The sequence below is a fragment of the Tenrec ecaudatus genome, chromosome 1 (assembly GCF_050624435.1).
Source record: "Tenrec ecaudatus isolate mTenEca1 chromosome 1, mTenEca1.hap1, whole genome shotgun sequence".
Classification (NCBI taxonomy): Eukaryota; Metazoa; Chordata; class Mammalia; order Afrosoricida; family Tenrecidae; genus Tenrec; species Tenrec ecaudatus.
Window position 1 is genome coordinate 187,257,668 of NC_134530.1, and position 27,654 is coordinate 187,285,321.

General features: G+C 37.0%; 1 protein-coding gene and 1 pseudogene across 8 annotated transcripts in view; both read left to right on the forward strand.

Annotated features, from left to right (window-relative positions):
* The window catches only part of RABGAP1L (RAB GTPase activating protein 1 like), an 828,618-nt gene that overhangs the window by 363,232 nt on the left and 437,732 nt on the right, over nucleotides 1-27,654 (forward strand). The gene's annotated exons all lie outside the window — the stretch shown is intronic.
* On the forward strand, nucleotides 14,564-14,704 carry LOC142438014 (U1 spliceosomal RNA; annotated as a pseudogene).

Genomic DNA, 27,654 nt, shown 5'->3' on the forward strand with positions numbered 1-27,654 from the left:
GGAATATTAACATGGTGATAGTAACTGTGATGTCGACTTGTCAAGGCCCACATTCTCCGTGTTCTGGCAGTTATGTAAGGATGCAATTTGACAGCCTAAGTAACAAGGTAGTCACAGTGCATTTTGTAATCTGATAAAGCCATCCTTCATTTACCTATGACACTGATCTTTGAAAATGGCCTCGTCTTTTTTACTTACATGAAGATAAGTGAGGAGTGAGTCTACAGGTATCCTCTAATGAATATCTACAGCATCTTTCTCTTTTTTCCCCCCTAATCCATCCCTTGGGAATCTTTTATCTCTACCATTATACTCTATGAGATGATGCCAAATACCACTGATCTTCATCTTCAATATTTTCTGTATACCTATATCTGAAGTGTAACAATATCGCAAGGTAAATATTTTAAGTCAGGAGTCACTCTACTACTGTTAGCTCTGTAGGCTTTCCGACATGTGAACACATTTATCTCTAATTCAGTTTATGACTTCATCAGACAACTTACTCATTTACAAAAAATACTTTTATTGGGTGCTCTTACATCTCTTATCACAATCCATACATTCCTCCAGTGTGTCAAGCACATTTACACATATGCCGCCATTATAATTTTCAAAGCAGTCTCTTCCAACTTGAGCCCCTGATATCCACTACCCATTTCTTCCCTCTCCCTCCCCCACACACCTTCCTTCACAAACCCTTGATAAGTTATAGATTATTTTTCCATATCTTATATTGTCCTCTGTCACCCCTCACCCACTATTTTGGTATTTTTCTCCCTGGGAGGGGCTTCTAGATTGATCGTTATGATTGGTTCCACTTTTCTCCCCCCATCCTCCCCTAATCCTTCTGGCATCTCTCCTCTCCTTGTTGGCTCTGAGGGGCTCATATATCCTGGATTCCCTGTGTTGCTGGCTCTTATCTGTGGCAGTGTGTATGCGCTGGTCTAATCCGATTGATAAGGTAGAATTGAGGTCATGGTAGTGGGCTAAAGGAAGCACCAAAGAACTAGAGGAAAGTTGTGTGTTTCATTGGTGCTGTACTGCACCCTGACTGGCTCATCTCTTCCCTGTGACCCCTCTGTGAGGAAATGTCCAATTGTCTACAGATGGGCATTGGGTCTCCACTCCATGTCTCCCACCCCCACTCACCTTGGATATGGTTTTATTCTGGGTTTTTGATACCTGATCCCATTATCACCTCATGATCACACAGGCTGGAGTGCTTCTTCCATGTGGGCTTTGGTGCTTCTGAGCTAGATGGCTGCTTGTTTATTTTCAAGCCTTTAAGATCCCAGATATAGTATATTTTGATAGCCATGGACCATCAGCTTTCTTCACCACATTTGCTTAATCAACCATTTTGTCTTCAGCGATTGTGTTGGGAAAGTGAGCATATGCCAGATTGTTAAAGAGGGGACTAGAACTATGTACTCATCTCTATATGTTAAGAATTAAGGCTGCAGATGGACATTGGGCCTTGACTTAAATACTCCCGTAACACAATTTCTCTTGTTATATACATCCAACCAAAGATGTGTCCATTTTTCTCATGTAGTAGTCACCATACTTGGGTACTCCATTTCTTTCTGACTGCCCACTGCTAAATTTCAGACTCGAGTTGCTCTAACTAGAAATAAATTCATCGTGGTTATAAATTTTATGTCCTGCTAGCCCAGTCAATCCCATGCAGCTTCATAAAATCAGCTTCCGTAAGCACAGGACTGGTCATGTAATTATTCTGTGTAAAAGCTTTCACTACACATAACTTCTTACTCTATAAGGATTATCCTCATTTGCAAGGCCTATTCCCTCTATCCTTTAAACCTCCATTACATATAAGCTATACTCCAGGCAAAAGGAATTGACATTTTTTTCTTCAAAAGCATCCATTTTCTTTTCCTATGGGTGCCTTTACATTGTAGTACACAACCTACATGAAGACAGTGCTTTTTAAAAATCTGTTTTTTCCACTCTACAGTAAGAATCCTTTAAAAAATTGAATAAAGAAATGGGTATTAGAGATCTGTTTAGGAAGGGTTCCTAGTAGCGCCTCTTGATCTTACTTTATCTTTCACAAAGTATAAATACCCACCTCTAAATTCAGATTTCCTACCCCCCAAATAAGGGAGTCTTCATATGAAAGAGGAAAACCCAGATTTCAATGGTACTGCCTTCTAAATGGATTCTATCCATGAGACTAAAAGACCATAATTTTTGTTTCATGTGAACAAAGAAATTTATTAAGAAACCTTTGTATTGATTATCAAAGCTTATTAGAGATGAACATAGAATGTATCAGGTATGAGTTTGGGAAAATTTAAAGTGGTCAAAATGAAATGGAATATGTACAGACTAATATTCTAGACAGTAATGAGTTTCAATGGACTGGCAGTGACCATTTTGATTCAGACAATCATATATGGTCTAATGTGCAGGGAATGACAAATTGAGGAGGAATGGCATTACATTAATCATCTAAAAGAACATCTCTATATTGATCCCCTCATAGAGGGGTTTAGGAGAGGGGATGGGTCAGTCAGGGTGCGAGGTAGTACCGATGAAGAACACAGCTTTCCCCAAGGTCCTGGATGCTTCCTCCCGCCAACTACCATGATCCGAATTCTACCTTGCAGGACTGGATAGGGCAGAGGTTGTACACTGGTGCATATGGGAGATCGAGGCACAGGGAATCCAGGGTGGATGATACCTTCAGGACCAGTGGTGTGAGGGGCGATGCTGGGAGAGTGTAGGGTGAGTGGTTTGGAAAGGGGGAACTGATTACAAGGATCCACATGTGACCTCTTCCCTGGGAGAGGGACGGCAGAGAAGGGGGTAAAGGGAGACTCCGGATAGGGCAAGATATGACAAAATAACAATCTATAAATTATCAAGGGCTCATGAGAGAGCGGGGAGGGAGGGGGGGTAAAAAAGAGGACCTGATACAGAGGGCTTAAGTGGAGAGCAAATGCTTTGAAAATGATGAGGGCAAAGAATGTATGGATGTGCTTTATACAATTGATGCATGTGCATGTATGGATTGTGATAAGAGTTGTATGAGCCCCTAATAAAATGTTAAAAAAAAAGAACATCTCAATATCTATCTCAGTGGTTCTCAATCTTTCTAATGCTGAGACCCTTTAATACAGTTCCTCATGTTGGTGAGCCCCAACCATAAAATTATTTTCATTGCTACTTCATAACTGTAATTTTGCTACTGTGAAAGGGTTGTTAGACCCCCAAATGGGTCGTGACCCACAGGTTGAGAACCACTGATCTATCCTTAAAGCTACACGGAGGACCAATTAATATGATTATTGTTCAAATTTATGCACCAGCCATTGGTAATGGTTCGTCAAAGATGAGGAGAATGAAGATTTTTACCAGTTTTTACAGACCTCAAGGAAATGGATTGACACAGTAGCTGTAACTATGAACTCAAACATAGCAACTATCATGAGGAAGGCGCAGGACTGGGCAATGTTTCCTTATATTGTACTTAGGGTACCTCCGTGTCCAAACCAACTCGACAGCACCTAACAGCAACAATAATCTGAAAGGAGCAGTGGTGCAATAGTGGGTTATGTGTTGTGCTGCCACCTGTAAGGTCAACAGTTCAAATCACCAGCTACTCAGTGGGAAAAGGTGAGGCTTTACGTTCCTATAAAGAGTTACAGTCTTAGAAATCCAAAGAGACAATTCTATTCTCTTTTGCAGAGTTGCTATGAATCAGAATTGATTCAATCAATAGCCATGGGTTTTGTTGTTTAGAAAGGTTTTCTGAAGTCTCAAACTGATCACATGTGTAAACAAAATTCCTCACAACTGGATCAATAAGCCAACTAAATGATAAATCCAGCAAATATTGAAATTGTAAAGAATTTCATTTTACTTGAATCTACAATCAAGCAAGAATTCAAATGATGTGTTGAACAGGGGAAATCTGCTGCAAATAATATTGGAGATGCATATGTGTTGCTAAATGCTTACTATTAAATAAGCCTGTTCTAAAAAGCACAGATTTAGAACACTGAAATAAAAATGAATTAAACAATATTTCTTCCTAAGAGAAATATAAGTTGCATGTGGTTTTCATTCCTACTGGAATGTTTGTAGGCACAATGAGCCTGCTTTTGCTATGGGATTAAATTTCTTGACTCTCCAGGTTCTCTAGTTAATTTCTCTCCTGATGCTCTTTAATAGCATGTGACTTCTTTATACAACTAATCATGTTATGAAGGGTTTTAGATTATTTTTAATGAAAAATAACCCATCTTAATTCTAATTAGAAAAAAACAAAGAATTTCTTCATTATGTTTATGTTCAGCACAAGAACACTCAAGAGAAGAGAAGATATATCATTTGGGACACAACTTTTCTGGGCTAGTATTTTGCACGCGATGGTAGTTACTAGCTGGAATTCTTCGGGATAGTGCTGTTATTGTCACATTACTGCTTTTTCTCTAGTCGCTGGTTTCTGAAAATCTTGTTCTTGGTATATATTTTCTAACTAACATGTCAAATGATTTCTGATGTGTGGTAGCAGGTGTTTTTGCCCATTTTACTGTAAGATAGCTACATAAAGGCAATAAAAGCACATATTAAAAAGTCAGTTCTTAAGCTCATTCTAGAATTTACATCTTCTTCTCTAACATTATCTCTTTATGGAAAGTGCAAGGGACAACTGAAATTCATTATCCTGCCATGAATAAAAGATCATGCTTTCAGAGCACCGTAACCACGATGTAAGCCTTCAGTATTTTCCAATCCTCAAATGTTTCTCCTGGTTAGGAGGCCAAGAATTCAGAATAGATTAGACAGATAAATCTGAGCGTCAGTTACCTGTATCTCTACTGGTCACCTGGTGAATTAGAAGATTTCTGTCACTAGCGGTGGTAAATGTATTCTTTTTTTAGCAAAACCAAAATGTTGAAGACGTTGCTTGTGGCTGAACTTCTCTGCTCAGAGAAGAATGATTTTTAAACAAGAACATATCTAAAATATATGTTATTCAGGACACGCATAGTTTAAATAAAACCTAAAACAAAAAGTTCTGTTATTGAGTTGATTCAAATGCAAAACAATTCTGGAGAGGTTTTCCATAGCTATGAATCTTTATGGGAGCAGATAGCCTTATTTCTCTTTCCTGGTGCTGTTTGTGGATTTGAACTGGTGGTGAGGTTTTTGATTAGCAGTCCAGCATTATCAGAAACCACCACTCGGGCTTCTTAGTTAAAGTACATATGTGAACAAAACCAATTCTGACTCATGGTGACCCTGTATGACAGTGTAGAACTGTCCCATAGGGTTTCCAAGGACGTACGCACACACACACACACACACACAATTTTAACAAAAGCAAAAAGGCAGTTTTCTTACAGGAAGTGACTGGTGCTTACTGGTAGTTTGTGCCCAAGTGCTTTAACCACTATGTTTCCAGAGCTCATTTTATTCATAGATTTAAACAAAACAAAACAAGAACATTGCCAATGAGTTGATCCCTACTCATAGCAACCTAATAGAAGGTTTCTGAGACTGTCAATATTTATAGGAGGAGACAGTTTCATATTTCTCCCACAGAATGGCTGATGGGTTTGAACTGCCAACCTTGTGGTTAACAATCAGTAATTCATGATTAAACTGTACAATTGTGACTAGTAGCTATTACTTATAACTAGTACAAAAACATCCACAGTCCTCGAGTCATTTCTAGCTCATAGATAGCAAATCATTACAAGAGTAGGAAATCTCCTCTGTCTCCCATAGAGAAAGCCCACCTGTCTGGTGGGTTTGAATTGTCCACTGACCTGGCAGCTAGCACTACATTGCTTACTAAAGAGCGTTACCAGGGCTCCTTAACTTGTTTGGCTTGCCTGTTTATTTTTAATCACACGTTAAGTATATTCACTGGTTCAAGCATTATACTTCTAGTTCCCACTTACGTACATGCATAAGTGGAAAAGTCTGTATAGAAGAAGATGATGCTGAACGTAAAGGCTCAGTAGTCCCCAAGTTTCACTATGGAGTTCTTTTTTTCCTCAGAGAAATTTTGCTTTTCCTGGTCATTTTATGTTGACTACTTTCAGTTTTTTGATCAACGTGATGGTTTTTCTTTTTTTGATTTCATGAGGCATTTCCAATCTCACTACTCTTTATATTATAATTCTTTCTGACAGATTTTTTATTGTATCCAAAGTTGCATTGTGGGCCCTGGGCATCTAATTTATGTGTCTGTGGAACTGTTCGCTAACATTTTGTTCTAGAGGCTGCTTTAAATTTTTACAGCATTGAGGACAATTTTAGTGTTTTTACATTGTGGTATAGGGAACTATAGTCAGCTTTCATCAAAATATTGTGTTAACAAAAATAAAATTTTTCTTTAAAAAATATAACTGTATTTTCCCACGCCAAATAATTCAATGAGAAGAGTGGCATTGTTTTACCTTTTTTTTTTTCAAATCTCCAATGCCAGGTTTAATATAAGAGAGCTATAATCTCTAACCTGCGTATCTCATCACTGTGTTGCAATATTACTTGTCTGTTGCACACTCATGAGAGAAAGAGAGTGGAAGGGGCCTGAATTATATCAAGAAAATACTTTTGACCTTGAGGATGCTCTGGAAAGACTTTCAGTACTTCCACATTCAGTTTTGAAGCATTTGCCTGCTGCATTCTCCAGACACCATCTAAGGAGCAGTGTACAAAGTACACCAGCCTTACTTTGTGCCAGACTTAGGGTGTATCTGTTTCATGATACCCACCTTCCCGACATGATCGCTGAAGACAGACGTGTGCATAAACAAACAAGGTGAAGAAAGCTGATGGTGCCTGGCTATCAAAAGATACAGTGTCTGGGGTCTTAAAGGCTTGAAGGTGAACAAGTGGCCATCTAGCTCGGAAGCAACAAAGCCCACAGAGAAGAAGCATACATGCCTGTGTGAACACGAGGTGTTGAAAGGATCAGGTAGCAGACACCAAAGAGCAAAAACCATCACCGTGTGATCACCTTCCCCACATAAACGCTGAAGACGAATGTGTGCACAAGTAAGTGTGGTGAAGAAGGCTGATGGTGCCTGGGTATCGAGAGATATAACATCTAGGGTCTTAAAGGCTTGAAATAATGTATACTCTTAATAGCCTCAATTTTTAAAAATGCTTATGTTATATATCCATAGTCTGCACTCATATATGTACTAAGATATGTTTATGAGTTTTGGGTCTATATGCATATGTATGGGAGTCATAATATTTGTATTGCATTCATGTTATAAACTACACAAAAATACAAATTAAAAATAGATGACATTAAAACAAATTTGAAAAGTTACAAAATTTTTTTCTCTCACCAAAGTGAATTTCTGGTACATACCACAGGGTTATGCTACATAGCTCACTTTGGAGACTCAGTTGGTGTGACTTAAATTACAATGTAAAGGAATGAGGAAATGGTATCTTAAGAGGGACTCCAAAGGTAAAGGGAAATTATTTAGTTTTTTTGCCTGTTTGCTAGGGGAAGAATATATGTAGGGAGTAAATGATGCAAAAATCTGATGGGATGGATCACAAAAAAGGGATGAATAAAGGAAGGATTATATTTAAATGGCCAGTAAATAAGTGATTGTTTATGAGGTGATAAGCAAACCTGATGGCACAGTGGTTGAGTAATTTGTTTATTAGCCAAAATGTTAATGGTTTAAACTCACCATCCAGTCTGTGTGACCAAGATGTAGAAATTTGCTTTCATGAAAATTACAACCTTAGAAACCTTTGACCGTCCTTCTTAATTTTCTAGTTTATGGGATGATTGAATATACTGTTTGGGACTCCAGGTTCACCTTACCGGTAGTCCTCCAAGTTAAATCTTTGCTTGAAAATAAAGAGGTTTTGTGAAGGAGAATTTCTCAGTGCAACACATCAGTAGCCCTCTTGACTGCTGCTTCCATGGCATTGATTGTGGATCCAAGCAAGATAAAATCCTCGACAACTTCCATCTTTTCTCCATTTGTCATGATGTAGTTATTGATCCAATTGTAAAGATAATACTGTTATAAGCATATCACTAGAAATTGTTTATATACATTTAAGGACAATGCAGCAAAAACTGAGTTTTGAGTTTAGATTCTGATCTGATTTTTGTTGTTTAACTCTGGAAACATCTATAGCAATTCATGTTTCCAGTAGTTTAAGGGCATGTCTTCCTTAATCTTTCTTAATAAAATAAGAATAATAGTTCTTGGTAAATGAAGTCTAAATTTTTAAGTACAAAAACATTTTGAATTATTCTTATTGACAATATAATTTTAAAGTCTAGAGACTAAGGCTAAAACATGTTTATTATGTTAATGTGGAGACAACACTTAGAACCATAGCTGCTATTATAATGTAAAAGTCAAATTTAGATCAGCTTATTATAATTAAGTTATGTTCACTAAAATTTATTCAGTGTACATGCTGAGCCAGGGTCTGTGTTAAATGTTCGAGCATTATATAATTTAATTCTCAAATCAATCTTATGAAGTAGGTATTGTACCCATCCTCCATTAGTGTAATGCTCTGGAAACAGCTCTGCATAGGTACTGGCAGAGCTGTGACTTGAACTTAGGGATTTAGACTGTGGTTCACTGTAGTATAAAACTTACTGCTATCTCGTCAATTCTGACTCATAACCACTCTAGGACAGAGTAGAACTGCCCCTGTGGGTTTCTGAGGCTATGTATCTTTACAGGGATAGAAAGCCTCCATTTTCTTCTTTGGAGTAGCTGGTAGCTTCAAATCAGTAACGTTTTGGTTAATAGCTGTCAGAAATCTATTAGCAAATATAATTCATGTGGTCAAGTTGTCAGCTCATAGTTTTTCTTTGCTTGCTTTTAAGTTAAGAACTAATGAATTGTTCCAAAATAAAGCTATGGAATGTTTTTGCAATTTTACTAAGGGCTTTTAAATTATTCAGCTAAAGATATGAATAATTTTTCAACAAGGATTACTTGGTAGTACAACCTTTAAGAGCTGAACTGGAAGGACCTGGTTTGAACCCACAAGCTCTTTTCTCTCCCCAAAATGTGGTCTTCTGCTTCCATAAAGAATGCAGCTTTGAAGCACAGCTTTCCCCCAGATCCTGGATGCTTCCTCCCCCCAACTACCATGATCCGAATTCTACCTTGCAGGGCTGGATAGGACAGAGGCTGTACACTGGTGCATATGAGGGTTGGAGGTACAGGGAATCCAGGGTGGATGATACCTTCAGGACCAAGGGTGTGAGGGACGATGCTGGGAGAGTGGAGGGTGAGTGGGTTGGAAAGGGGGAACTGATTACAAGGATCCACATGTGACCTCTTCCTTGGGAGAGGGACAGCAGAGAAGGGGGGAAGGGAGACTCTGGATAGGGCAAGATATGACAAAATAACGATGTATAAATTACCAAGGGCATATGAGGGAGGGGGGAATGGGGAGGGAGGGGGGGGGGAAAGAGGACCTGATGCAAGGGGCTTAAGTGGAGAGCAAATGCCTTGAGAATGATTGGGGCAGGGAATGTATAGATGTGCTTTATACAATTGATGTATGTATATGTATGGATTGTGGTAAGAGTTGTATGAGTCCCTAATAAAATGTAAAAGAAGAAAAGAGAAAAAATGATTAGGGCAAAGACTGTACAGATGTGCTTTATACAATTGATGTATGTATATGTATGAACTGTGAAAAGAATTGTATGAGCCCCAATAAATTGTTAAAATAAAAAAAATTTAAAAAAAGATTATGAAGAAGAAAAAAAAAAAGAATGCAGCTTTGAAATCCTATTAGCCAGTACTACTCTGTACTATAAAGTGCTATGAATTAGAATGGACTTAATGGCAATAGTTTATTGATTTGTTATACTTTAAAACAACAACAACCAAAAAAAAGACCAAACAACCTAACAAGCTATTGAAAAATCTAAGAAAGACAAAAATTCTACTGGCAAATAAATAGACAGGTGATGAGATGAAAAGTTATACCACAGTATTTAAGGTGGTTATTGATGCAGTCTTCTAAAAGCAAGCTTTTTAAACCATCAGTATCCATAGAAATTGGTACCAGATATATGTCTGATAGAAGCTAGTCAGTGCTCTTTCCATGGAATTCCTTCTTATTTTGAAGAAAAAGATCAGGTATAGCTATTGCCTGTAAATGCTAGTTGATCACATAGATCTTTCCAGAGTAGTAGACTGCTCATCTCAGTAAACTCATTGCTCTTATGAAAGAATCTTTCACTCCCAAAGAATGTCTCATAGTCTGTGATGCATCACATTGAAGTTATCTTTGTTTTCTTTATGTATACCTTTTCAAAGGCATTGTTTAAAATGGCAATTTTGCATTGTCATAATACTTTGTGTTTGATGTTCTTGAGCATTCTTCTGTCAGTTAAAAATATTGTGATTTAAAAATATATATTAAACCAAAGTAGACATTCTAGGTAAAAATATTTAATGTGACATTGAATACAAAAGATTAAATCATTTATTTTTGTTTTTGAAAGACTCTGAATCTGGTATCAATCATCATTAGATCAGCAGTTTTAAACTCATATTTGGCACTAAAATCATGTGTGGAAAGTTAAAAACATAAAAGCAAACAGACAAGGCCATATACATTACATTCAGCCAGGATTCCAGCCCAGAGATTCTGATTTAAAGGGGCTAGGGTGTGTGTAGGCACCAGTATTTTAAAATAATTTTCCAGATGATTCTAATATATGGCCATAGTGGAGAGCTACAGTATTGGGTTGGTCTATAGTCTCTGTACTTATCTCATTTTAGGCATTAATATACATTTAGTACTGCCGTATAAACTAAACTCAAGGGAACACCATTCAAATTGTGTTCTAAGTGAATGGCACTTCTGACAGAACTGAATTTGACTATTTGACTCCTGGAGTTGGTTGTGTCAATAAGACAATGGGTTTAGTCATTGCTGACACAGGAATAACAAGATTACTAATAGAGGACTATGTAATATGACAGTGACCTGATATATACTCATCTTCAGTTGAAACCTACACATGGCTGCCTCGACAGCCACTCTATTGAAAATGGGCCACATGTACCTAATGGTGTGACTCTAAAACCTATCTGTATCTCACAGTAGCTGAGGCCTCAAAAAGTCCCAAGAGAGGTAATGGGAGCTTTGTATGAAATTCAAAGTTGCATGGGGTTTCAGATCTGATTGGGAAAGGGTCAGGTATAGAAAAAAGGCTTTTTCATTAATGCTGATTATGTACGTGTTACAGCACGCTTATCTCTTTAAAACAAAACAGGAAAATAGCCACGATTATAGAAAGAAATGCTTCATTAAGTTCCATTAGAATAAAGAATGCATGGTCTGTCTCTGTGGTGGGTCTTACAGACATGACAAACATACTGCAAAGTGTGCTGAAGTCCTTTACCTTTTAACTAATCTTCAGTGATGTAAAGTCTCGGGATTCTGACAGCAGTTTTATTTCAAACCCATTTATGGGGCAAAGGCGAAATAGGGCTGTAGGTTCTCCCAGAACCATTGCGCATGCTTTATTGTGGCACATATCAAAGCAGCAGTTAATTATAGTAGTACCATTTCTGTTCTTCGCCTCATTATCTCTGTCTTGCACTATTATTTTCTGTTGCTGCTGGCTGCATAGCGTCGGGCCTGGCACCAGTGAGGCGTGAACACTACGTTCAGCCAGCACTACGTTCAGCTCAAGAATAGAAAGGCAGATGGCAGATTTTGCTATTTATAGTTGGAACCCATCTACCTGAGGTGAGCCCTGTTTAAATAGCTCTTACCAAGAATGTTTTCATTTATTAAAAGGTATACGGAAATGAAAACTAAACAGAAAACCTCAGTCCCCATAAGTTTGAGATCAGAACTTTCCTATAGATTGAAAAGCAATACCCAGTATTGATTAGACTTTTTAAAACTGGAAAACGGTATCATTTTTCTTCCTATCCACAAAATAAAGACTTCAGGTAGACAGCATTTTTCACAGCAGAACTTGAGGAATGTGTTATTGTTTGCTGAAGTGGTGCTGCCATAGTGACTGATATAGTGAATTTTAATTATTAGGAACAAAATAGGTTTCTAATTATTTAATGATATCAAACATTTTTCAAACTATGAATAGTTTTCATTTTCTCACTAATTTTTTTACTCCAATAGAAAGCATACAAATAAGTACTTAAGGTTTGATTCATTATATTGCTTTTAAAGTGATTTACTATTCAAAACATTGCTCAATGTTGTATATTAGTAATTAGTATGTGGAAATATTCTTTTTATTCAAAATTAATATGACGTGAATTATAAAGGCTTTTTTATTTGTTAGGTATCCGATTTTATGTGCTTTATTCTCAAGAACATAATGAGTTGACATGTAAAGTGTTTGGGTGGTCCAGGAAATCAGGGCTGTAATACTGAGTTAATAATGTCCTTATTAAAATCTATAGTCCGTGGAAAATTAGGATTTTTTTCTGTTTAATTTTCTTTATTTCTTTATTTATCTCCTTTTAAGCTTTTTATTGTGAATTAGGTGCTGTATACAGAGAGGAGCCCCAGCATTACATTCCACAAATCATATGCATTTAACTTAGTGCAGTCCCCTCAGTGTAGCATTCATTACCCCACTTCCTCTCTGAGTTGCCTCTTTCCATCACTCCTTATTTCCTGAGAAAAATAAAGAATTCTATGTTGTACACTGAAGTCTAATTATGGTAGTTATCCATGTATTCATATAAATATAATACACACATTATCTACTTATATTTAATATAGCTTATATGCATATTCTATACATATATAATTATATGTATATATACACTTAGACATATACATCTAATATCATTCATGTGTGAAAAGAGAAAATGTTCTGAAATTGATTGTGGTACTGATTGTACAATTCTTCTTGACATGATTGAAGTTTTGAATTGTGTGATATGTGGCTTACCTGCCAATAAAACTGTTAAATAAAACTACTATGGTTCAAATGTCAGAGCAATTGTGAGGATGACACAGAATAGGAAGTGTTTTGTTTTATTGTACATAGGGTTGTAGCTTGTACATGGATGTACATTCGATTAAACGTACTGGAATTTAGCAGTTTCTTTAAATATATTCTGAATTATGCCAAACTTTTATATCATGATAAAATATCTATTATATCAGGTTATTCATTTTGTCTCGGTGAAGAATCCAGGTAATTTGATTCTTTACTGGTCCATGACTTGTACTCTGCTAGATAAAAGGAAGCCTGCACAAACCTGACGTGGAATAGAGCAGCTACAACCTAAATTTAGGGACTTGCTTTGTGAATCTTGAAATACAGTAAACAAACATCGCATATTATATACATGCAGATATTTCGTATCGTTTACCTATTTTAAAATGATCTCTGTGACAGCACAGGGCTTTTTAATAAACCCCATGCACAAAGAGAATGAAAGAGATATGTTACAAAAATTTGAAACCTGGAAAGCAGGTGTATAAATGCTAGCTCATAGGCTGACCCAAGAAAGCTCAATTATGTTGAAAGTAGGGGGAAAATTGAAATCTTATTTATATCCCAGAATCACAAATACTGAGAATTGGAAACACTGAAGATCTCCAGAAATGAGAGTGGAAATTGGGAGAATTGTTTCAAACAAGATCATTGTTTTTAAAAATCTGTTTAGGAAATAAGGATCCTTACTGGCACAGTGGATTAAGCACTTGGTTACTTAACTGCATGGCTGACAGTTCAAACCCATAAGCTACTCTGTGGGAAAAAGATGAGACACTCTACTCCTATAAATATGTAATGGCTTAGACACCCCAAAGAGAAATTCTACTCTACTCTGTACTCTATACTGCCCCTATGAATTGGAATCAGCTTGATGGTTGTGAATATTTAGGACGTGAGATCCTATCCTCTTTTCCATGTAACTGGACTATATGCTTCTACCTGTCAGAAGACTAAAGGCATATCTTTTATAGTGAGCGAAATAAGGATATCTGATCGTTGATAGGAAGTGGATACTATGTTACAAGTATGATGATTCAATGAACATTTTGGAAATTAGGCTTAAGATTTATAGTCTTCCATGAGTACTCGGTATGTTGGTAATCAGACATATGTCTTCTGGCCAAAATTTAAAACTGAATTTTCTGTAGAGATTCTAAATATACAAAGAAATAAAAATTATAGATGCCATGATGGGTGTTCCCCAAGGAAATTACTCATTCAAATCATCCTTCAGTGAACCCTACTGTCAACAAGTCCCATAGATGTCATTGATCTTCCAGTCAAATTTCACATTTGTGCAGCTAGGTAAGGATCACTTGGCACTGGATGAAAATATCTAAAATGATCAAATAAAAGACTTTAAGAGAAAAAGGTATGTCACATCTGTGAAACAAAAGCAAAAATGTTATGCTCGCACATGTTTTACTGTAAATAGGCACAATGAAATAGAATGAGAGTGGTAAAACATTTTTAAATAAAAAAAGAATTAAGTAAAATATGAAAGAAATGAAATTGAGGAAATCACTCCCAAAATAAAGACTACAGAAAGTTAGGACAATACTTACCTGGCAGGGGAGATACCATGATCAAGAAGGTGGTTTTCCCAGGGTGAAGCTGATCCATTGTGCTCCGGATGTGCTGACCTGACTCAACTGCACAATTTGTGGTAGTGGGGGACTGAGTTTGTGCTATCCCCCCAAAAAGAAAAATAGGACATAGAATATACAAGTTAAAATTAGAGTATTCATAGCCCTTGAGAAATCCTGGTGTTACAGTGGTTAAACACTGAAATTCCAACCAGTGGCTCCGCAGGTGAAAAGATCTGCCTACAGTCAAGAAAAGTCTATGGGACTGTTAGTTCTGCTCACTCCCATAGGATATCATTGTGCATCTGAAGTGGCCTGATGGCACACAAAACCAGTAGCAATCACAGCAATAAAACAAGCAGTTGCTATACATAGCAATATGAGTGAACCTGAAAACTGTGTTTGTTGACTCAATGAAACAATATATTGCATAATTATGCATTACATTATAGTATGATTCCACTTATATAAAGTTTAAGAGCAGATACAACTCTTTTACTCAGTCAAAATAGTGGCTATCTATTGGGACTGAGTATTGACCAGGAAAAAAAGACTAATCATTGGAAAAGCTCATTATTTTTGGGGAGTCAGCGAAAATGAAGGGAACCCTGCATGAGCAGGATTGACGTGGTGGCTGCAACAAGGGGCTCAAACATGCCAGTGATTATGAGTATGATACAAGGCTGGGCAATGTTTTGTTCTGTTAGACATAGGGGTGCCACTGAGCCAGAGCTTACTTAACAGCAATTAACAGCAACAACATTGACAGGGTAGATTATTGATATGGGGTTGTTTACCATATATATATACATATATATTTCTTATGTAGAAATTATTTGAGCTGTATACTTAAGATTTATCCACTTTACTGGGTAAGTTAAATCATTACCAAAAAAAGAAAAGAAAATTAGATAATCAATCCCAAAGGTCCACACTTAACAACAATAAGAACTATGAAGGCAGTAAAAGTAGTGGGCAGGAAATAAGGGAAATAATATTTTTATTAAATAATTTTATTGGGAGCTTTTATATCTCTTATCAGAATCCATACATTCATCCATCGTGTCAAGCACATTTGTATATATGCTGCTATCATCATTTTCAAAGCATTTTCTTTCTACTTGAACCCGTGATATCAGTTCCTCATTTTCACACTTGCTCCCCACACCCCACCCGCCCGGCTTCCCTCATGTCCCTTGATAAGTTATAGATTATTATTTTCATATCTTACATCATCCTTTGTTGCCCTTCACCCACTTTTCTGCTGTTCTTCCCCCTGGGAGGCAGTTATATGTTGGTCTTGTGATTGATTTCCCCTTTCTTCCCCAACCTCCCAATAAGGGAAATAATTTAAGGATGTTTCTTGGCACTGACTTTCTCAAATAAAAGGCCTACCACTTATCTAAAGGAGCTGTGGTGCCATCATAGGCCACACCTTGAGCTACTAACCACAGAGTCAGCAGTGGGAGCCCATTAGTCACTCTGAGAAAGAAAAATAAGGCTGTCTGCACCCATAAAGATTTAAAATCTTAGAAACCTAAAGGGGCAATTCTACCCTGTCCTGTAGGGTTGCTATGAATTGTTCTCTACTCAATATTAGTGAGAGTTTGAGAAATACATTCAGCATATTGAATAAAAATAGACACCAGAATATATTGGTAATTTTTATGGATTCAATTGTGGCCCCTCATATATATACTAATTCTTGTATATATATGAATCATAAATCCTATACCTGTGGATATAATCTAATGTAATTGCTTTCCATGATGCAATATAATATAATGTAATCATTCAGTACTCAGTACACGTACAATAGTCAGTTGAAGGGATACCTTTGTAGGGTAGGTCCTAAACAAAAACATTTCTGAGCTATATAAAGAGTCGCATAATCTGAGAGATACAAGCACACAGTGAGGAAGACGGGATCATCTAAAAGCCAAGGAAGGAAGAATCATCCTGGGCTGCCAACTAGGAAGTGATCAAGACTTTCACTTGAACTTTTAGCCTGTAGACTGGAGAGAATAAATTTCAGTTCTCCAAAGTCACTTTTGATATTTCTATTCCAGTAGCACTAGGAAACGAAGGCAACAATTGTGGTATTCTGCAAACAAAAGATTCCGTAAGATTCCAGAAAGAAAAAAATAGGTTTTATTTTCTTCAAACTAGAAACTAGAAGATAATGGAGCAGAACTTTCAAAATCTGAGGAAAATTATTTCCAACCTAGTATTTATACCAAACAAAATTACCAATTTTAGAGCATAATAAAGACATTTAAATGACAAACTATGTCTCCCTTTACTCTTTTTCCCGGAAGGTATCCTAGGATGTTCACCAACAAAATGAGGGAGAAAACAAAAAGAGAAAAAGACAAAGTACCGAAAATAGGAAATATACCCCGAGAGAACTATGATTGGGACTCTCAGGATGAATAAAAGGAAAATCTTAACCTGACAGCTGAATAAGGAGCCTATTGAGTAATTAGTTGCGATCAGAGGTGTGAAAGATCTATGGGTATTTTTAAGAAGATGAAATTGATAATATTTGCCAATGAATAGGAAAACCAAAGAAGTGATGCATTTTTATTATGGTGTAGTCAAAGAATATTGAATATACCATAGATTACCAAAAGAACAAACTATTCTGTCTTGGAAGAAGTATAGTCAGAATTCCAGGCAGTATTTTGTATTAGGTCATGATAAGTAAGACTCATTGGCACCAAACAGCAACATTGAAAGTATGCAGATCTTTTGAGAGGACATTTGCAAATCTGGGAGAATATTTTAGGTTTAGAGAATCCCAAACAAGAAAATTGTGGACCCGGGCAGTCATGGAAACCACATGGGAAAGAATTAAAAAAGTAGTGACACTTTGTCACATGGTTCCACTAGAAAAGTCCCGTCAAGATGAATGAAAGACTGTTGCTATCTAGCCAGTCCTCCCTCCTAGTGGACCCCGAGAAGAACTCCCCAGAGTGGTTTTCAAGGCTATCAATCTTTAGGAAAACAAACTGCCACGTCTCTATTCCCTAAAGCAGCCAGTGAGTTCGAACTGCTGACTTTTCAGTTAGCAGGCAATATCTCAACCATTGTGCCAACATGGCTCCACTAAACATTCAAAAGACATAATAAAGTTAAAGCAAGTTATTGTACATCATAGAATATTGACTAATTTCTCTTGTTTGGGACAGATTTTTTATTTTCTTGTACCTTCAAGCTGTAGTAGTATACTGTATTTATTCTTGGGCAGTCTTCCCCACCTTAACATTAATAAAATTGTAGAATATTCATATAATGGCCACACCAGTTAAACAAAAGCTGTTGACTTAGACAAATCTCAATAATGTGCAGCTTCCTTTTGTGAACATTTTAAATAATATAACTTGTTGCATTCATCTCTTAGAAATGTTTATTTTTAAAAGTTTATTTCTGGTAGTGTGTTAAGAATGACTGCATTAACTTCTGACATTAGTTTTCTCATTTCTTGATAATAATTTTCAGATTGTCTGTTTTTTACTCAGTGCCTTAGTACTAGTCACTGCACATGGATTCAGAGTCAAGCTCACATTGTGATAGGGAGCTGACTTTGTCTTCAGAAAGTGCCCCATAGGTTTTTGAATGGCACTATCAAATTTGACACTATGTGGATGAATATTGTTTTATTTTCTTGGTTTGTTATGTTTAGAACAATTCACACCCAACTTTTAGGTATAGCTGTAGACAGTTTCTCCTTTGAAATTTGATTAGTCAGGATATTACTATGTAAATTAAAAACAGTTTTCTTAGTTATTAAAGTAATTAAGATATAGGAACTTATAAATTAGAGCAGACTTTTGGGAAGCCTGGTAGTTAAAGGGAGCAGAAATAACCTTAGATTATTTCCTTCTGAATTTTCTGAGCTGTCTATGGTGATTCCTCATTGCTCCCTGAGTGCTCATGGGAAATAACCCAAGATGGCACTAGTGATCATCTTCACCAGAGAAAGAGGGGAAGTTCCCAGAGAGCAGTGACTTTGAAACATCAGAATCACCTGGAGGGTTTGTTAAACAGAAGGTTGCTAGATCCCTCACCAGAGTTTAGAAATTGAGTTGGCAATGTCTGAGATTTTTCCATTTGATTAACTCCCCCTGTGCTGTTGATGCTGACAGCCAGGGAACCACTTTGAGAACCAATGGTGAAAATTTGTCTGCCTCTCACCAGCTTGTGCCTAGTTAGGATATTTTTAACATTGAATTGTCAAAATAATATTCATACATCATTTATAAGACAGCTTTCAACTGTCTGGTGAATAGTAAATATTAGCCTTGTCATGAAGTAATGATATAAAATGTTTGTAGTATTATTAGATGCTAAACTGTATTACAATTGAAATTATATGTAAACTCTCACGGTTGTGACTAATATGGTTTAGGTCCTAATTTGACAGTCCTTTTGAGCCAAAATGAACTCAGTGCAGTTGATTTAAGGCAGTTTGCTTTAAATACAGCTCTTCTTTTTTTTAAAGATCATTTTATTGAAGGCTCTTACATCTCTTGTAACAATCCATACATTAATTGAATCAAGCACATTTGTACATATGTTGCCTTGCCTTCATCATTTTCTAAACATTAACTTTCCATACAGCTTTTCTTATTGCAACAAAATAAACTAGTGCTTAGGAACTTCATGGGTTCTGGCATGGCTTTCTCTCTTTCTAGCTGTGTGAACATAGGTTACTTAACCTCTCTTTATCTCAATGTCTTCCTCTATAAAATGTAGTAGTCATACCTACTAGGGTTGTTATGAATATTAAATATTATAAGGATTATTAGATGTAAATTATAAAGTACAATATCTTGTTTATTTCAAGCACATACCTCACACAGGAGAAAGTAACAACTCGATCACATTAACATCTTTTTTCTTCGCGAGGACTTTTTTTACATTAAATAGGCATTTTATTTTCTGAAACAGTAATCATTTGCTGTAAACAGGTACTTCCTTACCTCTTTACTATTACATTTTCCAAGCTACTACACAATTTTATGTAGCTAGCATTGTTCTAGTTTTCTAGTTCATGAATTGACTAAATTAATAATTGTGTGCTGTCAACCACTCCTCTCTATCGCATGATGCCAAAACTAACAAAATCAAAATTTCTATTGCTAACTTATTCTGTTCAACTTTCTAGGTTTCTCACAAACATGCACAATCAAGCTCTGAAAAGTCTACTAATCATATTTAGGGCTTCCGGGTGTCTCTGAGAGGTCCGGAATTGTGTTGGGCTAGACTATTAGGATCTCTTGAGAACTGTGTGCTCAGCACATTATAGGCACTCAACCAGCAGTGGTTGCTTGTGGCATAAACTGCAGGAACTACAACATAGTAGGCAGCATGCAAAGACACTCGATTAGACGGTGATTCATTTGCCAGAGCAAGTTTGCCTTCAGCCTGGATAGTACTATTCTGAGAGGCCCTTAGATATGATTGGTGCTCATTAGGAGTTCAGAATCCTTTTGGAAGATCTAGGGGGGGGGGGTAGCTCAGTGGGTGCATCTTTGAGCTTCCAGGTTCTAGAGTTACGGCCCTCCATTTCCTATTTTCTTCAATCCTACTTCCTGAATGTCAGGTTCACATAGTCTAGGAGAATAATTAGTTTCATTCTCTGAAGGACAATTTTACTCTGACACACTTGGGGTAGCCATGAGTTTGAATTGACCTGGCAACAAATGATTAATTATTTTTGTATAACATGTAATTCCTAAGGGACTATGATTTTATTGAAAAGAAAACTCATTATGATTCTGACAAAGGCTTTCATTTTTCAGAACTGCTTGTCAGTTTGTCATTGAAATGGGGAAATTTTAAGGTTTCATGAATTTTATAGAAAAATTGAGCAAACTTAAGCAATAAGTTAAATGAGCATCAATTTAAAAGATCCAAAAAGACGGACCTTGAGAAATGCATATTTTCTTCAACTGTGTTATGGAACAGTACCTATGCTGAGCAGGTTCTTGATGAATACTTGTTAAATGAATATGATAGCATTATGTTAGTGGATCCATAAATCCTAAAATAACATGGATGTGCATTGTCTTTAGGAAAGCTTGTCCTTATTTCACCTCAAGTTTCCTACCATAGCATTTTTTTTCTTCATCAGTATTTTAATTATTGATAAGTTCTGTACTTGAAGAATTTATTCAAAATGAATAATATCAATGTTAGGAGAAAAAAGACACTCAGAATTTAATTTTTGACTTTTACAGTGAGTAGTCACTTCCCTTAAAGAGGCTGTTGGGGGATGTAAAACTGCAAAGAAAAAATAATTTTAGCTTCCTGTAATGGTATGTATGCGAGTGTTTTGTTGAAAGAAGGTTGAAAGATGGGGGGAAAATAACGGTAGAGGAGCGATTGGGTGAGGGAGAGAAAGAAAATGCATGTCTTCTGTGAAATTTTGGCACATCTATGGAATCACAAGAATAGTGAATTAAGAAAAATAAGTAATTCTGGTTTATGTGGGAAAATTATTCTTTTTCAAAAAGTTTATTTTCCTCAAAAATAAGCAGTAGTAGGTTTTAAAATGGTAACTTTTAAATCAGCACAGCAGCTTTTAGATACTATTTTTTAAATCATTGACCAGCGGGGTGAAGGATCTTTTGGAGAGAGTATATATCAAATTAAAATTTCAAAAATTCATGCATACTTTGATTAAATTTTTAACATTTAGTGAAAAACATTTGTGTAGCACATAGCATATATGAATTATTGTCTAATATTTTTTACTGCAAGGTCAGTGGTTCAAACCCAACAGCTACTCAGTGGAAGAAAGATCAGACTATCTGTTCCTGTAAAGATTACAACCCTCAGAAACCCTTTATAGGGTAACTATGAGTAAGAAGGTAGCAAAAATAAAAGAAGAGAGCAATGGAGTGGACCTTTTAAATAACTCATTTTTTTCTTTTAATAGGGAAAGGTCATATTTAGATTATATGTATGTTTGTATATATATTTATATATGAGAAATATATTTCTTCTGTGTAGAAAATGAAATATGTGAATTGTTACCTAATGTATGAGCCTTTCTCATATATGTATATATATGTGTGAGTATATTCAGTATATATACAGTCCATGATCTCTGCTGGTGTCGTGGTTATGAATTGGGCTGCTATCTATAGATCAGCTGTTCAAAGTCTCCAGACACTCTGCTGGAGAAAGATGGGGCTTTCTAGTCCTGTAAAGAATTGCAGTTTGGGAAGCTAGTGGGGATTGGGTGAGGACAGAGGCAGCAGAAAAAAAGAATTAGTTTCAGAAAGTCACAGAGGTAAGTCTACCCTGCCCTATAAAGGTCACTGTGAGTCAGTGTGGACTAGATGGCAGTGAGTTTGGTTAATGTATGTAGCCTCAGTGGTATAGTAAGTTAGACAACTTGGACTGCTATCTACAAGGTCAGCCGTTCAAAAGCACCAGGTGCTCCTCAGGAGAAAGATGGCACTTGCTCCTGTAAGGATACACGGTCTTGGAAACTCACAGCGGCAATTTCACTGTCTTTTAAGGGTTACTATAAAACTGAATCAACAGTGAATGAATGTATATGTAGATGCATACTCACAATGTGTTAAAGGCAATTTTATTTGGCGATATTAGGAAAACGAATAAGTATAAAACTAAGGAGATTTTTAAGTTCCAGAATATAAATAGACATTGAAAAGTCATCTTACTACTTTTGAAGCGATGGTCTCTTGACTTAAAGAGCCAATACTTTCATTTAGTGGTTTAGTTGAAGCAATAAATTGCCTTTCCTCCCTCTCACCAAACTATAAAGATAATTTCATAAATATTTTTTCAGCTGTTTTTGTAGCTTGCCTGTTTTTTTCTATCATTTAGATGAAGTTTCAATTAAAAATAGATTTAATTGTATGTGGGAGGCAATTGAATGAGTTGCTATGACAGTTCATATTATGAGGTTGAACCAAGTGCAGAGTAGCTTAACAAGATCTAAGAAATACAGAGCTATATCAGTATAATTATTACCCTCTTTTAACCTGGGGCAGAGGGTGGGTGGGTAAGGAGACATGCCTCTCTGAAAACAAAAAGGCTACTTAGGGGAATCGTTTGGGTCTGTAGCGTTGAACTTAGTAAGAACTCATCTTTCCAAAGAACATGCTTCCCCCCAATTTGTGGATATGGACAAAAGATAGTGGGGAAAGAAAGTCAAATATCTGTTTGGCTGTCTCCTTGGTCTTCTGAAAGGTTAGGAATGATCCCATTCTTCTGTTTTCTGTTTCTGAAAAGAAACTGTTTACTAAATCTGATTTTGTCATTTTCTGTACTTTGGATTTCTTAAATACAATTTAGAGTCTTACAAAATGCATCTTTGTGTAAAGTAAGAGAATCTTTTCCATTAGTAATTTTCCATTGGGTATTAGTTTAGACATTAGTCAGGAAAGCAAACAGCATTTAAACTAGTTTTTATATTAAGAGAGTATATACATTTATAGAACACTAACAATTACAATTGAGAAAGAGAATAATAAAACGATTGAAATTTTGTGTTTTTAAAGCTTTGTTTTTATGAGGAGGTGGCAAATAAAATTCATTTGGATATTTCAAAAAATCAGATTTTGAAGAAAGCATATATGATGGTAATTTTTAAAATATTGCTACTAGGGTTCCAGTTTAACTCAAACCAAATATGCTTAAACATACTTTAACCAATGTTACCAATGGAATGGCTTCAGACAAGTCTTTCAGCATTAACACTTGCCTTTAAAAGAAGTGCCTGAAAAAAAAAGGTGTAACAGTGAATTCTGAGAGGATCTGCTAGGTCAGTTAAATTCAAAGCAGAGAAGTCAGCTCAGAAGGTTATGGCGACTGTGTATTGAGATCCCAAAGGGGTAATCTTCACAGCTTTTAGCAAGACACGAGAGGACCACTGAGGCTTATTATGAAGATGTTGTAAGAAAATGGAAAGGGCACTAACGAGAAGAGGCCGGGAAGAGTGCACCAAGGGCATGTTGTATATCATCACAGTGCACCTGCTCATTTTTCAAGAGCAGTGTAAAGTTTGTCTAGAGAGAATTTCTTTCTCAAACCTTCTCCCATCTACCTTGCAGTCTGTCCCTGCCCCATCAGACTTTTTTTTTTTGCTGTTGTTCCTCATACTCAAAGAACATTGAAAAGGAAAAATGATTTGTATTTCTCAAGGATGCCAAAAGTGCTGTTTTGATGTGGTGTGTATTGAAGAGTTAAGACTTATTCCGGGAAGGATTGGAGAAATAAAAATACCCTCTAAATAAGTGTATGGGTCATTTAGGGTCAGGCCGACTTGATGGCACCTAAGAGAGGCTAGACCTAGATGGACGATATGTTGATAAACAGCTTCACTTTTTAAAAACTGATTTTGTATCTATACTTTTTTACTTACTCTAACATTGATACCTGTATATGTCTATAGTCTTTCAGTTTTTATATGTCTTTTAATTTGTTATTAATTGGGAGTTAATATATCTCTAATTCCATAGTCCCATGCAAATCAAGCAGTATTGTACAATTACTATCACAGTTTCTAAACATTCTTTTACTTTCTGGACTCCTTGACATTGTCTCACTTTTACGCCCCCCCTCCCCCCCCCCATCACCACCAATGTACTCCTCTCCCCCCACTGAAACCCTTATTCTACTGACTGCCCCTATATGTCCAGCCAGCCTTGGTTTCATATACCGAAAGATAGGCATACAACACAACTTCAAGAGAGTGACCCCCCCAATGACATAACACCTCTGAGATAAACCCTCATAAGAACAAATAAAAACACAGAAAAGGTTGAAAACTTGGTAGGGTCCAGCATGCATCAGAGGGAGGATCAATTGGCAAAGTTTTAACTGTTCAAGCCAGGTCTGTCCCTTGGATCTTCTATACTCTTCTCTCCAATGCACTCTGTTTAGTAACCACTTTCCTCCCATCCCTCAATTATAGATCAAGGAAAATCACTGGAGGCTTATTTCCTGTGTGGATCCCACAAATGTATCTTGGGCTCCCACTGTCATCCATAGCCTTCTGCAAACTGGATTCTCACAATTTAGGCTCTTATATTAATCCTTCCTTCAACTTCAGATTATACAATTTTCAGTCCTTCAGTAACTGATGATAGATAGTGTGCCTCTTCTATGTGGACTTTGTTGACAGCTCACTTAGATGGCTGCTTGTTTGGAGACAAGCCTTTAAGACTGCATATGCTATTTTATCTGATAGCCAGGCACCATCTAATTTCTTTTTTTTTTAATTTTAACAATTTATTGGGGCTGATACAATTCTTTTCACAGTTCATACATATACATACATCAATTATATAAAGCACATCTGTACAGTCTTTGCCCTAATCATTTTTTTCTCTTTTCTTCTTTTACATTTTATTAGGGACTCAAACAACTCTTACCACAATCCATACATATACATACATCAATTGTATAAAGCACATCCATACATTCCCTGCCCCAATCATTCTCAAGGCATTTGCTCTCCACTTAAGCCCCTTGCATCAGGTCCTCTTTTTTTTTTTTCCCTCCCTCCCCTTTCCCCCTTCCCTCATATGCCCTTGGTAATTTATACCTCGTTATTTTGTCATATCTTGCCCTATCCGGGGTCTCCCTTCCCCCCTTCTCTGCTGTCGCTCTCCCAGGGAAGAGGTCACATGTGGATCCTTGTAATCAGTTCCCCCTTTCCAACCCACTCACCCTCCACTCTCCCAGCATTGTCCCTCACATCCTTGGTCCTGAAGGTATCATCCACCCTGGATTCCCTGTACCTCCAACCCTCATATGCACCAATTTCTTCACAACATTGTGCTGTAGCACCATGTCTTCTGTTTCCTTCCAGAGGGCAAGTATCCAGCAAGGTTATGATGGAAGAACTAATTATTCTTAAATTGGAGCTAGGATTTAGTACAAGCCCAAAACGCATTCCTGGACCTATGTTTTTTTTGTTTGTTTTTATTTGCCTCTGGCTCCCTTCAAACCCTCCCTGTTAATTTATGGTAGAGTCTTATTGATCATCCTCCCTGGGGGCATATTGACCTTCCATTAATATTGTCTTTGATTAGCCTTTGGTATTAATTTTTTAAAACCCTGTTTAGAGAGGGATAGTGGGCCATATCACAGTACCTGAATTATTCACTTTTACAGAATCAACCCTTTTGTAGTTGGAGGCTAGTTACACAAGCAATGGGGGTTAATTGTCAGGAAAATTTACAATAATAATCACTGAGCATGTCCATCACAGGTTTGCTGGAATAATGCATATCTTAATATAGCATATTGGGCTTTGATAAAGTGAGACCATGTTTGTCCACCTACCAACAGTTCAACAATCTTGATACAGCTTGTCTTCTACTTCTCAGACACCATATATTTTCTGGCTTAAATCATAAGACACATGTGTCTGAGGTAAAGTCCAGTTCACCCATTGGAGTTCCTACATCAGATCTCTCTGATGCAGCCTCTGGACCATGCTGTGCCCCTTGAAGATACAGGATTCAGTGTCCCAGAATTCCATGGCAACCAGCCTGGGTCTCCAGGATACACCCAAAAGCCTGGGTTAATGTGATACATTTGGTGCATATCCCCAAAGACTCTCCCGTCCTAAAGTCCCTAAATGCATTTACAGTCATTTAATCCTCCAGCTGGGGGTCAGTCCTCCCTGTTCCCCGAGAAGTGTTTGCTCCCTTTCCCTTCTCCTGACTTGTTGTTCTCATCAGTATCCGTGGGGGACCTCACCATAGATTTACATGGCAGCCACTCCGTAGACAACATCCACTTCTCTTCCCTTAGCCATTTGATCCCAGCTGACGTGAGGCTCCCTCTGCAAGTTATGTGTGGTTCATTGACACTGCTCAGGTTCTACAAGCCTGACCTGTGCTCATTCTGCTGCCTGTTCCTACTCCAGGGGATTCATATGATGTTTGTCCTTTTGTACTTAACTACATTCAGCATAACATCTTCCAGATGCCTCCAGGAGTTGAAGTGCTTCATGAGTTCATTGCTGTTGTTTGGAATGCATAGTATTCCATTGTGTGGATGTACCAGAATATTTTTTAATCCTCTCTTCTGCGGATGTGAATTTAGGTTGTTTCAGCTTCTTGCTATTGTGAACTGTGCTGTGATGAACATAAGGACATAAGCATAAGCATCTGCTTGTGATCTGTGTCTTATGTCTTTTGGGCATCATATGGTATTAAAATTACATCTGTTTTAGGAATCACCATATTGCCTCCCACAGTGGCTGCATGTATTTACAAGCCCACCAGCAGTGGATAAGCATTCCCATTTCACAACCCTGTCTCCAGAATTTGTTGTTCTCATTTTGTTAAAAATTGGCTACAGTTAAGGGTGTTAGATGGTATTCATGGTAGTTTTGACTTGCATTTGACAGATGGCTAGTGACCGGAAGCATTTCCCTCATGTGTTTATCAGCCATTCAAGTGACATCCTTTGTAAATCATCTGTTCAGGTTGTTTGCCCACCTTCTCAGAAGGTTATTAGTTTTTTTTCTTGTTATAAGCTTGTAATATACTGCATAATCTTTCATTTTATAGCCACATTTTATAATAATAAGCCATGGTAAGTTTGCTTGTGAGGTTTTTAGGAGGCCAAATTCATTATAGAAAAAAAATGAAAACAAATAATTTCAATGTAGTACATAAAAGTCTGGTTTAAGCTTTCATGAAAAAGTATTGTTATCAAGAACAAGTAGGTTAATACTATAATACCATTGCTATCGATTTGTTTGTGTTTTTCTGCAATAACATGGGGCAGTGTGTCAGTTAAATAATCTGGTGTCAACTTGAGACTATTAAGAGTGAAAGGGTAGAGTTTAGCCTGTCAAGCAGGTCATAGCTTGATGACCTCCTTTGGAGGCCCTATGGAGATAAGTAGTCCACTAAAGGCCAGATCTACTTGCTCTCTGCTTTGTATTCTTGATGACAAGCCACATAGAGCTGTACTGATGGAGCCAGAGCCCTGGAGCTGAGGACTCATGTGGAAACCCACGCAGGTGCTGAGATGCTTCCACTCCCATCTGGTCCA